The following is a 16,952-nucleotide window of genomic DNA, read 5'->3' on the forward strand; positions in this document are numbered from 1 at the left end:
TTGACAAAAATAGACTACCCCTGGACTAAATAATTTATATAGAAAACAGTTACTAGCTAAGGAGAACACAAATCAATTCTGACTCTGCTGAAGGGCAGTTACAAGAAACTGAGGGGGTTATTAATTAATATTCTAATATAATACAATATTTGTATTCTACTTAATATTTGAATACACTGTAAAGGCCAAAACTAAATGTAATGATAAAGTTGAAACTAAATGTTTCTACCTATTGAAACAAAACATTTCAACAAGATTGGAACAAAATATTTCAATGGTTCCAAACTGAATTTTTTCAGAATTTGTTTCACAGTAAGCTTCAAAATTTTGATTTTTTGCTCTGATTTGGAACAATTTTTTTTTAATGCTGATATTTCTCAAGAACGGTCATTCTGATTTCCAACAAGCTCTTACATCAGGCATCTTTTCAAGTAACTCTTTCACCAGTCAAGTACTACTGCAGGTGACCTGTCAGTGCTTCCTGCAGATTAATCCTTCTTACTCGTCCTCCAAGAGTACTGTGAAGAAATCCAAGTGGTAAGATACTACATTTTACTCTAGTTGAAAATCCCACATACACCAGTAGACAGGTTACAGAAAATATTTCCATTGTCAAACTGTGTTTAGTATGAACAGTTTGTGTAACTTCCAAATGTTCAGCCAGTTAGTTCTGTCTTATTTAAATTATACACTATAACAACTGTTGAGTTAATCTACATTCGCTGCAGTGTTTTTACAACCAGATGTCCTGAGGTGGTCTTACACCAAGGCCTTCTTAACCATAAAAAGGAAGATTGGAGGATATTGAAAATGGTAACATCCATATATCCAAATACAAGTGCATCTCTAATTCTGTAATTGACAAAAACAAAATCTCTCTGTAAAATGTGTAGTGTACTGGTTTTGATTACATGTATATTGCCATGTTTTCATTTTATAAAGTTAAACTTATTCTTATTTAACTGGCACTTTTTGTACAGGATTAGCAATGATTAAAAACAATCATGGCAAAGTAATATTTTGTACTGTGGAGCATATTCTTGTACTTACTGACTTGGTAAAGGGGCCCACATTTCCTCTTCTCTTTTGCTCTTTGAGTACATGTAGTTCCACTGGAGAATTTAGGTACTTGGCAAAAACATTCATAAATAAAACAGGCATATAAAGCAAAGAATTTCTTCTACAATGGCATGAGAACCTTTAGAATGCTTTGCCAAAATCTGTTACATGTATATTATTTCGTTCTTCCCACTAACCAAATGCTCTTGTATCAAAATATGCTATAAGTAAAAACTTCACAGTTTCTTTATTCGATAATCTTTGATAGCAATAATGTGAAGTAGTAATAAATAAATTTTTCCCACTGAAAACAAATTTTATCAAGAGAACGACATTCATTTTAGACTAGATTTAACTAGATTTAAGATTAATTTGGGTGCTATGATAGAGATCTCTGATATTCAGAAAAATAATCTCTCCCTTTATTGGATTTCTTCTCACTTTTCCTTGGAGGGTTATTTTAATAAGAGTTCAGTCTACAGTGTATGATCAAGGATATATGAGAACTTCTGCTGTGAGTACTTGTGTTGCAGTTGTGCTTATGTCAGTATTCATTTGATTAAAAAAATCTTTGCACTCTGTAGCTGAGATGCTTATGGTCTGAAGACAAGATTGTTTCTTACAGGACAGTAAAGAGTGAGATCTTTAATCTGTTTTTCAGTACTGAACTCCATCAAAGATATAGCATTTTTAAACCAGAGACCTTCTGCAAAGAAAGTTTTTAACAGCACTTCGAAAAGAGAAGACTCATATTCAGATACATCAACTTGCAGTATTAGAAGAATTTTCTAAAGTTGTTTGGTTTCTTTAACCTGTCTCATAAGAACATAAGAATGGCCATACTGGGTCAGACCAAATGTCCATCCAGCCCAGTATCCTGTCTACCGACAGTAGCCAATGCCAGGTGCCCCAGAGGGAGTGAACCTAACAGGTAATGATCTTGGGATCTCTCTCCTGCCATCCATCTCCACCCTCTGACAAACAGAGCTAGGGAAAAAGAAAAGGAGTACTTGTGGCACCTTAGAGACTAACCAGTGCCACAAGTACTCCTTTTCTTTTTGCAACACGGCTGTTACTCTGAGAGGCTAGGGACACCATTCCTTACCCATCCTGGCTAATAGCCATTAATGGACTTAACCTCCATGAATTTATCCAGTTCTCTTTTAAACCCTGTTATAGTCCTAGCCTTCACAACCTCCTCAGGGAAGGAGTTCCACAGGTTGACTGTGCGCTGAGTGAAGAACTTCCTTTTATTTGTTTTAAACCTGCTACCCATTCATTTCATTTCATGGCCCCTAGTTCTTATATTATTGGAACAAGTAAATAACTTTTCCTGATTCACTTTCTCCACACCACTCATGATTTTATATACCTCTATCATATCCCCCCTTAGTTTTCTCTTTTCCAAGCTGAAAAGTCCTAGCCTCTTTAATCTCTCCTCATATGGGACCCATTCCAAACCCCTAATCATTTTAGTTGACCTTTTCTGAACCTTTTCTAATGCCAGTATATCTTTTTTGAGATGAGGGGACCACATCTGTACACAGTATTCAAGATGTGGGTGTACCATGGATTTATATAAGAGCAATAAGATATTCTCTGTCTTATTCTCTATCCCTTTTTAAATGATTCCTAACATCCTGTTTTCTTTTTTGACTGCCACTTCACACTGTGTGGACGTCTTCAGAGAACTATCCACGATGACTCCAAGATCTTTCTCCTGATTAGTTGTAGCTAAATTAGCCCCCATCATATTGTATGTGTAGTTGGGGTTATTTTTTCCAGTGTGCATTACTTTACATTTATCCACAATAAATTTCATTTGCTATTTTGTTGCCCAATCACTTAGTTTTGTGAGATCTTTTTGAAGTTCTTCACAGTCTGCTTTGATCTTAACTATCTTGAGCAGTTTAGTATTATCTGCAAACTTTTCCACCTCACTGTTTACCCCTTTCTCCAGATCATTTATGAATAAGTTGAATAGGATTGGTCCTAGGACTGACCTGTGGGGAACACCACTAGTTACCTCTCTCCATTCTGAAAATTTACCATTTATTCCTACCCTTTGTTCCCTGTCTTTTAACCAGTTCTCAATCCATGAAAGGATCTTCCCTCTTATCCCATGACAACTTAATTTGCATAAGAACCTTTGGTGAGGGACCTTGTCAAAGGCTTTCTGGAAATCTAAGTACACTATGTCCACTAGATCCTCCTTGTCCACATGCTTGTTGACCCCCTCAAAGAACTCTAATAGATTAGTAAAACAAGATCTCCCTTTACAGAAACCATGTTGACTTTTGCGCAACAATTTATGTTCTTCTATGTGTCTGACAATTTTATTCTTGACTATTGTTTCAACTAATTTGCCCGGTACTGACGTTAGACTTACTGGTCTGTAATTGCCAGGATCACCTCAAGAGCCCTTCTTAAATATTGGCGTTACATTAGCTACCTTCCAGTCATTGGGTACAGTAGCTGATTTAAAGGACAGATTACAAACCATAGTAAATAGTTCTGCAATTTCACATTTGAGTTCTTTCAGAACTCTTGGGTGAATGCCATCTGGTCCCGGTGACTTGTTATTGTTAAGTTTCTCAATTAATTCCAAAACCTCCTCTAGTGACACTTCAATCTGTGACAATTCCTCAAATTTGTCACCTACAAAAGACAGCTCAGGTTTGGGAATCTCCCTAACATCCTCAGCCGTGAAGACTGAAGCAAATAATTCATTGTAGTTTCTCTGCGATGACTTTATCGTCTTTAAGTGCTCCTTTTGTATCTCAATTGTCCAGGGGCCCCACTGGTTGTTTAGCAGGCTTCCTGCTTCTGATGTACTTAAACATTTTGTTATTACCTTTTGAGTTTTTGGCTAGCTGTTCTTCAAACTCCTTTTTGGCTTTTCTTATTACATTTTTACATTTAATTTGGCAGTGTTTATGCTCCTTTCCATGTACCTCACTAGGATTTGACTTCCATTTTTTAAAAGATGTCTTTTTATCTCTCACTTCTTCTTTACATGGATGTTAAGCCACGGTGGCTCTTTTTTAGTTCTTTTACTGTGTTTTTTAATTTGGGGTATACATTTAAGTTGAGCCTCTATTATGATGTCTTTGAAAAGCATCCATGCAACTTGCAGGGATTTCACTCTAGTCACTGTACCTTTTAATTTCTGTTTAACTAACCTCCTCATTTTTGAATAGTTCCCCTTTCTGAAATTAAATGCCACAGTGTTGGGCTGTTGAGGTGTTCTTCCCACCACAGGAGTGTTAAATGTTATTATATTATAGTCACTATTTCCAAGTGGTCCTGTTATAGTTACCTCTTGGACCAGATCCTGCGCTCCACTCAGGAATAGATTGAGAGTTGCCTCTCCCCTTGTGGGTTTCTGTACCAGCTGCTCCAAGAAGCAGTCATTTAAAGTAACGAGAAATTTTGTCTCTGCATTTCATCCTGAGGTGACATGTACCCAGTCAATACGGGGATAATTGAAATCCCCCACTATTATTGAGTTTTTTATTTTGATAGCCTCTCTAATCTCCCTTAGCATTTCATCGTCACTATCACTGTCCTGGTCAGGTGGTCGATAATAGATCCCTACTGTTATATTCTTATTAGAACATGGAATTACTATCCATAGAGATTCTACGGAACATGTGGATTCATTTAAGATTTTTATTTCATTTGATTCTACATTTTCTTTCACCTATAGTGCCATTCCCCCCTGCATGACCTGTTCTGTCCTTCCGATATATTTTGTCTCAGTACATTCCTAATGATAACACTGAATTTTTATTTCAACCATATAGTAAAGAAATAAAAATTAAAATATTTGCTTATCATAGGTTTGGGCATAAGGTCAGAGATTCTTGCCAATTTTACAACTCTTAGACAAATTTTAAACTATAGAATTTTTTTTGACAGACCCCACCAATAGAACTATACCTCAGAGGATATCCAAGTCTGTTGTTATTTCCCCATTGTCATGTTTGATTTAAACTTGAAGACTAGTACAGACAGGGTCTTCGGGTTTTTCTTATAGTTTTTTTGCTGAGGCTGTCTTTTCCCTTGCTTTTCTTACAACCATTTACCATATTATGGACTCTAATTGACTATACCAGCCAGAAGTGCTGACTTCCTGATTTCCTGGGGGTGCTCCGCTATGCCCCAGGCCCTGCTCCCACTCCACTTCTTCCACCAACCCCCGCACTCCACCCCTTCTTGCTCTCTCCCCCTGCCTTTTCCTGCCCCCACTCCCCCCCCAGCACCTCCTGCATGCCGCTGAACAGCTGATCCCAGTGGGTGGAAGGTGCTGGGGGGAGGGGGAGAAGCTGAACCACAGGGCTGCCGGTGGGTTCTGAGCACCCACTATTTTGTCCTATGGGTGCTCCAGCCTCGGAGCACCCACGGAGTTTGGTGCCTATGATACCAGCTCTTTAGGCAGGGTGTATGAGGGAACAACTCCTGTCCAGTACTACTTTGTTCCAAGTTTTCCTGGGACAGGGTCACTGATGAGAAGTAGCAGCAATGAAGGAGCATTCTGAGGTTAGTGAGAGGGCCTATGTTCTTGACTGACTTCAGAGCTCAAGACTAGAGTTGCATTAGCACATTGAGCTGGAATGGAAAAGGCTGGTTTGTGGTAGTCCCCAACTGGGCTCTAGCCAAGAAAGCAGGTTGCTGGGAAATGTAATCCCTCCAGGTGGCCAAGTTCATACAGTGCGGTTCCGGTAACCCTGTTGGAAATAAGGGTGAGTATGAGGTCTGTTCTCTTTCACCCCAACAGGACCCTCTTCATTACCACTGGGAAGGGAGTGCAGGCAGAATCCTCTGCACTCAGGACCCCTGAGGGGAAGAGAAAGAAAAAGGAGATGCTCCCAGAAGACACTGGAAGGTGGAGCATTCTGGGAGTCCATGTCTGAAGACAACAGGTAAGGAGACTGGTTTCTTGTGTGTTCCAATATGTATTTTGTTTACACTAGTTTTGATTGACTGAATAGTACTTTGTGTATTTTGGAAATACTTTAATGCTAAAATGTCATACTCGGTATTTGGGAAGTGATGAGGCATATGTTTTTGTGTTCGTCCACCACCCCTTGCTTCAGTGGCCGGGACAATTCCACTGTGCCCTCTCTCTACTGCACCTTAGGCTGCTTCATATACTGATACTGTTGAATTGGGGTGGAGGGAAGGGCAGAATTTCATACAATAGTGGCAGGCAAATCAGATAGTGAGTAGTAAAGCTGGTTGAAAGAGCAAAATTAAGTCAAATTTTGAAACTATTTTCATTTGACAGATTTTAAATGGACTAATTGTTATTTTCAATTTTTCAGGAACTATTAAAATTTTAAAATTTTTGATTTTTGGAAAAAAATTTTTTTTATTGTGGGGGAGTGGGAAATAGGATTTTCAGCCATTTTTTAAAGGAGAAGCCAGAAGAAAGAAAATCAAATGCCTCCCATATGAAAAACCAACCCCCCCTCCCCCAAAATCAAGAAAGCTGATTTTACTTTTTGTTTCTCCTTTTGTTAAAAAAATTGAATATTAAAAGCATTTTTGATTTAGCTAAAAGGCTGTTATTGGACAAACATTTTTACTCAAATAACTTTCACCATTTGTAGTGGGTATGTGATGTGACATTGAGAGCACTAGTATTTAATGGCAGGCAGACAGAGGGGCTCTTTCAGCACTGAGGTTTATTGAGGGCTAGCAAAGTCAGCTGCTGTTTAGAGGAAAACAGCTTAAATGTCATGTTCAGTACAGTGTCTTTTCCTGTACATGTGCTATTTCTTACAGTGAAAGGAAATAGGCCAGAACATATACGTTGTCCTATATTAAGTTGTACAGAATCACTTAACAGATGAAATTCAAAGGGACTGTCTCTTTGCCCACATGTGTGTATATACATTCATAAGGCCTGATCCAAAGCTAATTGAATCAATGAAAACTTGGCTATTACTCATATAGAAAATTGGTATTATATAGCAGTGGAATAGACATTCTTAAAAAGGTAATTAGATGACACTCGGTCAATTACTAATGAACAATTTCTAGCTCCTGGTGTTAATCATATGTTGATCTACTTATTTCTAAATTATGTAGCTGGGACACATGTACTTTGAATATTTCTTATTCTCCACACAGATGTTTCTCAGGCAGAAACAATGGGTCAGATCCTCAACTCATGTAAGCTGGTGTAGCTCCATTGACTTAATTTACATGCATAGACTTATTTTGACTTTTGCTTCACATTAAAGGCCCAGACAGAGTTTGCCAAAATCCAGGCAACATACCTTTAGATGGGTAGAGGATTACCCATGGTTTTGTAAATAATCTTTCCCTTGGCACATGTGGATAAACTTAATATCTATTATTGATACCCTGGTTGCTATTGTCTATTTTAAGTTACTTTGCAAACAGCAGTGGTTCTCAACCTCTGGCCCGTAGGCTGCTTGTGGACCAATCAACACACAGCTGCAGCCCGTGTGACATCCTCAGGGCCACATAACACATAAAGAGCTGCATATGCGGCCCTCCTTGGTAAAGAGGTTGAAAAACCACTTGTATACAGTATACCTCTGATATATGTGTGTGCATTGTCTTCACATACCTCACCTTGTTTTTCTGGTTTGGAAGTTTTTTTAAAAAAATTCAAAACAGCTTGTGTGTTATTTACAACCTCATCACAATAATTTACTTTTCTTAACTCACAATAGAAGGAAAACAACATCTCATTATATCGATCATATGGTCTTAATGTGTTTCTCAAATGCTCACTGCAGTACAGTCTGACTTGGCTGTTATAACTACTATTTTTCTTTATTGACAATTCATTTCTTTTAAGCTTACAGGAATCAACAATTGATTTGGAGTAAAGGGGCATATGGCAACCATACAGAATGGCTATTAGAGACAGATATTGCAGAAGAGATATCATTTGCAGTATTATGCAGTTTGTCTAAACATGTCTCTGCTGGACAATTGTACCCTAGAAACTGTCAATTGCACTTTCTGACAGAATATACTTTGACATCCTAATGCATGGATGAGAGTGTAGGCAGCCAAGACACCATGTCTGAAGATCAAATTTCCTTGTGTTGAGACAAGGAATACGAGCCAGAAATATAACTGCTGCCTTTTGTAAGTTCTTCCACACTACTACTGGCTTGCATGAAAATTTAAGAAAGGCTTCTACAACACTGTAAAAATGTAGTTTTAATTGTATTTAATCAGATTTAATGATTTTTGAATCGGTACAGAATTGCACTACAGAACTGGCAAAACCACTTTGTAGCACAGATTAATTTGCTGATTAGGTTTCAATGGGGAAAAAAAATCTTATTTTGCAGCCTTCTATGAGCTTTTATTAAAAACTTTTACTATATAGGGCTCTTGAGGATCCAAAGACTATTCCAGCTTACTCAGGCTGCCTTATGCCCCAATAAGTCATTATGGCAACTGTAACAACTGCTAGGATATGCTTGCTTTTCCTTAAACCATCTCCCTAATGGCAGCTGTAAGCTAGGCATGGTATAGAAGCCATTTCAATAGCCCTATACCCCTGGCAGAGGAATTCTTAGATAGCTGCTTAAGCTAGATTTGAGTCTGTTTTGCACTACTTGAATGGTGGAAAGCAGACTTGGGAAGGTGAATCTTGCTCGTTGTTTATTTTTCTCTGTAGTTGCTAAGACAGGACTATTGTATTCTGAAAAAGGTACATCAAAAACATAAGTGCTGGAACTAAGGGTGCTGGGGGTTCTGCTGTACCCCCTGGCTTGAAGTGGTTTCATTATACACAGGATTTACAATTCAATGACTCTCAGCACCCCCACTATAAAAATTGTTCCAGCACCCCTGTTTCAAACCACATATGGGATGCCTCAAGACTAAATTTTCCTGCTTTTCATTCATGTTATTGCAGAGAGGGAAAGATCCGGTTTTTCCTAGTACATCTTGAAAAAGTGTTTATAAATTCCAATCAGTTTAAACTTGTGCACAAGTTTAATTAAGGACATAATTTGGCCTGCCTCTATTATTGGTGATGATATGAAAGAAAGAACAAAATAAAGGGTGTCATTAGTTACTAACATCTTTGACATAGGGCACCCCTAGCCTTGTATGTAAAGCACAGTGGGTCAGAATCTGTGCTCCATTGCCTGAGAGATACAGCACAGAGCTATAGTCCCAGGAAGGGGGCTTTATTCAACCTTTGTGCCACCCAGCAGTCAGAAGGGGCTGAAACCCAAAGTGGCCTTCAGTGCAAGTTACAACATTTCTCATGGCTGCTCTAACTTGTAGCAGGCTTTCCCCTGCTGCCTATTATTTCAGCATGTGGTACTGTATCCATCAGTGTGCCTTTGACTAGTGCCTCACCAATGCGATCAACAGCCACAGGTGTTCTCTCATCCTCTACCTAGGAGAAGAATTGTGTGCATTAGAGTTTTGTTCTGGAATTTAAGTTTTGCATACATAGAAATCTCAGTAACCCACTCCTGGTTGTGGGGGGCACTGCAATACTTTGGTTCACTGCATCCCCTCATTCTTTTGGGGCATTACAGCCAAAGGTATATCTTGGCCCTCTAGCCAGAATACTGTACAGAGTCCCACACCAAAGTCTTAAGTAACATGTACTAAAAACCAAACCTTCAGCCCAGCTAGGGTAGCTAGCAGCCACCTCACTGCAAGCATGCCTCTACTGCTTTACACTATCCTGTATCTTAATCAACTCTACCTTGTAGGTTCCAGCCTACTTCACCCTTTACTCCAGGAAAGCTTCAACTAGGCCTCCAGCTCACCTCTGGAGGAGCTGTTTAGTTTTTTCCCTTCTCCACCTTCTGACATGCAGCTCCTCCAAGAGGGAACACCTCCCACTCTCTGAATTTCTTCTCTCGTAACTGTGCCTACTCAGCTCTTTATGGAAACAAGCCCTGCTCTCCCCCAGCTGGGCTTTATTTCTAGGTAGGTCTGGCCCACCCTTCAGGTGTGAGCAGGCAGGTTAATTGGCCCATCAGGCCCATATTAACCCTTTCATGGCATATGTGAGGTAAACACCCCAACACAACAGACATTTTGCTATATGTTTATGTTACAGAATGCAAAGTCAAATAAATGTGCCGTTCCCTCAGAGCACTCAACTGCAGCCCAGAATCTCTGTAGTGCTGAGCACTTTGTCTATTCCTACTGCCATGCTTTACATCAGTCTTAAGCTGCTTCTGTATTGGGGGAATTCTCCCCTGGCCTCTTGCAGCTCATTTATATTTCTTGAACCCAATGGAGCAGTGTATAGAGGCTGGAGCAGAGAGAAGAAATGTTCCCACTATTTTCTGGTTTTGAAGCTTCTGCAACATGTACACCTGTTGCAGGCCATCTGTTCTTGCTCTACAGTAGAATTCTGATTTAATGAACACTGATCTTATGAATAACCAGTTATATGAACCATTTTTATCTCTCAATCAATAACATACATGTGTATGTATTTAATCAGTGAGCAGAGGCCACACAAACTCAGTGCATGGGTGTATCAACCATTCCATGCTCTGGTGAAAATGCCTCAGTATCAGACAAGAAAAGTATCAGAATAATTGATGCAGTTGTCTCAAACAAAAGAAAATCAGTTATTTATTTCACAGTGACTACTGCAACAGTATAGCATATTACACACGTATAGCACTGTAGGATGTAATGCAGTCCATTGGCAAGATTGTACTAGCTCACTGTATACACTGGTTACCAATCATTATGCACACACTGAATGATTAATAAATTAAATTGTGCACTGTACCTACTATAATTCTCAGATGTTCAATTTTATGAACTCCTCCATCCCAATTAGTTCATAAAATAGGGGTTCTACTGTATGTGATGACCTAGCATGCTTTCTAGGAGAAAACACAGAGCACATTTGGACACTGGATCCAGCCTACAAGGCAATAAAAATTCTCATTTTAGAGTACAGTGCACTTTGCAACATTTTCTAAAATAGTCTCATTTTATATCCCACAGATATAAAAATAAATATGTAAAAACTAATCAAAACTGAAATATGGAATAAAACCTCCAAGAATTATTTTACGCTTATAAGCGCCTGTCTCTTAGAATTCTGTGGTGGCTGTAATGTTTTCACCAGAGAAGTTTGTGGGATAGCATACTGTGTAGGAGCTGGTGATCTGCAGAAAGCATGGATATCGGAGAATCGACACAACTACCTGCTTGGTCATATAAAATATAATTCTATAAATTGGATTAAAAACTGAAATTATCTATCTATCTATATACATGTATGTGTGAAAATCACACAAAAACCCATTGAATTCCAATTGATTTAATGGGTGCAGAATTGGATCCTATGTTTGCAAGTATTTAACAATAAGAATAATCTAAATGATATCCTAAAAACACTTATTTCAGACTTCAGCCACTTTCTACTAAAATAGAATAAAATGGATTAATGAATATTTTAATAAAACATTCAAGTTTTATTCAGACTCATGAATAAATTGTAATGTTAACTACAACAGATACCCAACCTTTTGGTAAGTAATTTTTACTATCACCCCTATAAGAATGGCAAATCTACCAGAATACTTGAAGCTAAATGCATTTGTAACAACTTGTTTAAAGAAATGTTATGATCTTAGTGGGAAACATGGAATTTCCATGATGGTAGTTAAAAGATTGCACTTGCCTCCTCTTTGCCTCACAATAGTTGCCAAGACCAACATATAAACATATATTGAAACACCTAAAATATCAAGATTGTGACAGAAAAGAGTCCTCTTCACTGCCTCAGCTCTTGATCTCTTCTTCTACTTAGATGCCAGGAAGAACTTGAAGCTCATATATTGCCAAAAAGTACTGGCAAATCCAAAGGCGTGAAGAGATATCATATAGGTGGGCACTTCAGGACCTGAAAGTCGTCAATAAGAGTAAGGAAGGAATGTCTTTTACAAAGCTATATCTGCTCTTCAGTCATGTGTAATTTGTAAAGTCAGCATTAGATTGTGAATTATAAGCCTAAAATCATAGGCACTGAATTCTACTGGGGCCAGTGGGTGCTCGACTCCCTCTGCCTCCGGCCCCGCCCCAACTCGACTGTTGCCCTGCCCCCTCCTGCCCCCATTCCAACCCCTTCCTCAAAGTCCCTGCCCCAACTCTGCCTCCTCCTGCTCCCATTCCCATTCCAACCCCTTCCCCAAAGTCCCCACCCCAACTCCACCCCCTTGTGCCCCCATTCCAACTCCTTCCCTAAATCCCTGCCCCAGCCCCGCCTCTTCCCTGCCCCCTCCCCTGAGCGTGCCACGTCCCCGCTCCTCCCCCCTCCCTCCTGGACCTTGCTACAGCTGTTTGGCGGTGGCAAGCGCTGGGAGGTAGGCACAGGAGTGGGGACGCGGCACGCTCAGGGGAGGAGGTGGAGGTGGAGCGGAGGTGAGGTAGGGTGGGGTGGGGAGCTTGGCTGCCGATGGGTGCAGAGCACTCACTAATTTTTCCCCGTGGGTGCTCCAGCCTTGGAGCACCCATGGAATCAGCGCCTGTGCCTACAATACCGCTAAGAATGTGGCATTGCATTTTCTGTCAATTGTTGCTTAGGTACCTTTCAATCACTCAGGCTTTATCCTCACTGCTAAAAAGGTGTGGTTTTTTTACAGTGAGATAGCTGTCTTGATGCAAAGTCTGAGTGAAAAGAAGGCACAGTAGTTTTTCCCTTGAATTGGGTAGTAAAGGTCAACTCTATGCCCTCCACTTGTGCCTTTTCTCCACTAAGGTTTTACATCAAGATAGCCATCTCAAATTAGCTATCCTGATGTAAAAAACTTTTTTCTTTTGCAGTGAAGACATAGCCTAAGGGTCTGAACCTGCACAGTATAAATATAGAGTGCTGTGCATGTAAACAAAAAGTAAATAATGAGGAGGAGAACAAGGAGCACAGAAGAAATTGATTCTTCATTAGTAAATGAGCTACGACTTGGCTGCAAAAATTCTGTTGCCTAGTAGCAGGCATAAGACCTAAGAGGGGAAAATAAGGGCTAACTGATGATTACATATACACCCAGGTCTCTTTTGAGTCACCTGTTCTCTGCATATGCAATCCACTTTTACTGTATGTACATGAAAGTAGGGGAGTGGGCATACAGGATGCTTACTACCTCTCAGCATGGAGGACTAAGGCTACATTTAACCTTACTTGAGTCCACAAATAGTCCTATTTACACTTGAGCACAACAACCTTGCACATCATTATATGCTTTGTACAAGAACTTGTAGGATGAAGACCTTAATAATCTGAGTTAACAGCAAACTTTGAGGGCGCTGGAGCCCAGTTTAGTGAATAGGAAGTTAGCTGTATAAAATTAGGTCCCTTCTAATGAAGTAAGATGGGAAGGATTGGACTTGACCCCTAAAACAGCAAGTCTCAACCAGGAGGCTGAGGCCCTCTGAGGGGCTGCAAGCAAGTTTCAGGGGGTCTGCCAAAATAAACCAGTCACTGGGGCTCAGGGTAGGAAGCCAAAGCCTGAGCCCCACTGCACAGGGCTGAAGCCTGAATCCTGCCACATGGGTCTGAAGCCAAAGCCTGAGCAACTCAGTTTTGTGGGGCCATTGCCCTGTTTGCTACCCGCTAATGCCGGTCATAGCTTTTAATCTACTGGCTATGCAGAAGAACAGTTGTTGTGGCACAGGCAGGTCATGGAGTTTTTATAGCATGTTGGGGATACAGAGCAGGGGAGAAGCCAGGGGCTGGCTCATAACTGCTCTGGGAAATAGTCTCCTTGGAGGCAGACGGGAACTGAAGTCTTTAAATACAGGGCTTTCCTCCCTCATTAGGGATAGAGATTACTGTACTGGTAAAGTAGCCACTTGGTTGATATAAACCATTTGGGAGTATTTAATAAAGTTGGTTAAAACTGGTCTTTTTTATGTCAAATTTTGAAAAACATTAAAACATTTAACTTAAGATGATGAAACAAAATAACTTTACACTGATCACTTTCACAAAATCTTCTAGTTTAACTCCCAAAATACAGTCTCAGAAGCAGGTAATACAGAGTACATTGCAAGGTAATTAGCGAATGGAATAGTTGATCAAAGACCAGAGTAGGCGTTATTTACCACTGGACACGATGATGTTCATAGTTTTACCATAGCTATAAAATAATCCAAGTTTTTGTAAACCAATACAGTAAATGCTTTTTTATCCGGCATGTTGGGGGTAAAAGGGGTGCCAGTTAGTCAAAAATTCCAGTTAACTAAGGGCATGTCTACACTACAAAATTAGGTTGATTTTATAGAAGTCGATTTTTACAAATCGATTTTATACAGTCGATTGTGTATGTCCCCACTAAGCGCATTAAGTCGGTGGAGTGTGTCCTCAATACTGTGGCTAGCATCGACTTACAGAGTGGTGCACTGTGGGTAGCTATCCCACAGTTCCCTCGATCTCCACTGCCCATTGGAATTCTGGGTTAAGCTCCCAATGCGTGATGGGGCAAAAACATTGTCAAGGGTGGTTTTGGGGACATGTCGTCAGTCGCCCCTCTCTCCCTCTGTGAAAGCAACAGTGGACAATCATTTTGTGCCTTTTTTCCTGGGTTTCCCATGCAGACACCATACCACGGCAAGCATGGAGCCCGCTCAGCTCACCTCTGCTGTTGTGAGCATTGTAAACTCCTCGCGCATTATCCTGCAATATGTGCAGAACTGGGCTAAGAGACACCAGCACGAGGACGATTGTATTGAGGACATGGACACAGACGTTCCTGAAAGCACGGGCAATGGCAATTGGGACATCATGGCAGCAGTGGGGCTGGTTGATACATTGGAACGCCGATTCTGGGCCTGGCAAACAAGCACAGACTGGTGGGACCACATAGTTTTGCAGGTATGGGATGATTCACAGTGGCTGCAAAACTTTCGTATGCATAATGCCACTTTCCTGGAACTCTGTGAGTTGCATTCCCCCACCCTGAAGCACAGAAATACCAAGATGAGAGCTGCCCTGAGTTGAGAAGCAGGTGGCGATAGCCCTATGGAAGCTTACAATGCCTGCCTGCTACCGGTCAGTCAGGAAACAATTTGGAGTGGGCAAGTCTACTGTGGGGACTGCTGTGATCAGGACCGGCCCACAAAATTTTGACACCTGAGGCGGGGAGCTCAAATGACGCCCCCATGCCCTCTCGCTTGAGCCAAAACTTTGAAAGGTCTCAATTCTGCCTTCTTCCTGTTCTACTCCTCTCATGGTACTGCTCTGCTACCTACCCCAATAAAGGAGAACTAACCACTTAAAATGCCTTGTTCAAAAATTTTAAGGAACACTTAACTTTCAAATGCCTGAACAGCAAACGTAACTTTTCTTGTCTGCATAATAAACACTGGCATTTTTATCTGTTTGAATAATCAGCGTGGTGCTTTCCGTGCCTTTTTGGCTGCAAAGATTTGAACTGCTTCCTGCTGAAGGTCCACAGTCTGGGCCAGCTCATGCTCTATTGAGATGGTTGCAAGGCGGACCAGCCTCTCCTGTGTCATTGTGGAGCGTGGATGTGTTTTTATTAACTTCAGCTTGGAGAAGCTGCATTCTCCACTGGCAACTGTCACAGGAAGTGTTAGAAGTATGCACAGAGCAACAAAAGCATTTGGAAAGAGGGTGGTCATCTTATTTGTGCACATATATTCCAGAACAGCCTTTGGAGTTGATCCGGCTGAAATGTGTCTTGAAAGGGCTTTCAGTTCATCACCTAAATCACTTGCATCAATATTGCATATGTCATCATGTGTCAACACTGTCTCTAGTGCCCTGCATTGCTGGTGTAGGTCTTCTTCAGGTATAGTGAGGAGTTTTGGAATATCATACAACATCCCAAATATACTGCTGTGTTCCTTGAGCTGCATGAAACGTTCTTCAACTGACTGTATTGCACAATCTAGCACCTGGTTAAAGAATTCAACTTTGAATTGCTGTTTGGGGTCTCTTATGGGATTATCCCATGCCTTGTAATCAAAATGTGGTCTTCTTCGGTGACTCTTGTATTCTTGAACGGGTGGGAAAATAGCTTCAGTGTGAAGTTCCTCTGCCAACTTCTGTGCACTCTTCAGAACGTTTTGAAATCCCTCATCTGGCCGGTAAGACTGTAGGTCTGACTTTGCTTTGTTATTCCATTGCTCCAGATATATCAAGGTCAACACCTTGGAGTCTCTTGCTTACAACATTTATTTCAAATGGTATGTCATGCAACAACACTAAGCCACACAGAAATTTGAAGTTATGTAAGTTTCTGGTGATTCCATTTCTCTCTGCCAGTGTTCTCCCACGAACAGCTCCTGTCACAGCATTATCCTCCATAATGGCAACTATGGCATCATCTATCTTCCCAATTTGGTGTTTGATAGGCTTTATTGCCTCCACTTGACTTTCCCATCATGTGGCACTCAGTGGTTTTGGTTTCAGAGAGGATGTTCCCAGATGTTACTTCAAAATTTGCCATCAATGAGTTGATGCAGAGAAAAATACATAGATGCTTTGAATTACATTAAAAAATTCAGCAGCCTCACTAGAAACTGAGGCTGCATCACTGACCACCAAGTTCAATGAATGAGAACTGCATAGGACAAAAAAGCTTGAGGGTTTAACGCTCGGATCCGTGTCTGCACTCCTCTGTTCTTTCCTTTCATGTTGGCACCATTATCAGAGCCTTGAACTCTCATGTCAGCTATCACAATTCCCGTATCTTCCAGCTTTTTAAGAAGCACATTTGTCATACCAGCTCCTGTAGTATCATCAATGTCAATAAATTCTAGAAAATGCTCTCTGACCGTCACCATTGCAGGGACATTTTCACTAGGTTCTGTTGTTGTTACAAAACGCACCATTAAAGTCATTTGTTCCGAATGGCTGATGTCAGGTGTGCAGT

The 16,952-nt window shown here is 40.6% G+C and overlaps 1 long non-coding RNA gene across 1 annotated transcript in view; it reads left to right on the plus strand.

Moving 5' to 3' along the window:
• LOC311515550 overlaps nt 1-15,386 on the plus strand; it is a 32,775-nt gene extending 17,389 nt beyond the window's left edge. The window contains exons 3-5 of the long non-coding RNA XR_014710175.1: nt 5,840-5,984; nt 11,867-11,978; nt 14,650-15,386. This is a non-coding gene — a long non-coding RNA (uncharacterized lncRNA). The remainder of the gene's footprint in view (nt 1-5,839; nt 5,985-11,866; nt 11,979-14,649) is intronic.
• Nucleotides 15,387-16,952: the final 1,566 nt, after the last annotated feature.

The sequence above is a fragment of the Lepidochelys olivacea genome (assembly GCF_965140295.1).
Source record: "Lepidochelys olivacea isolate rLepOli2 genome assembly, chromosome: 2".
NCBI classification, from domain to species: domain Eukaryota; kingdom Metazoa; phylum Chordata; order Testudines; family Cheloniidae; genus Lepidochelys; species Lepidochelys olivacea.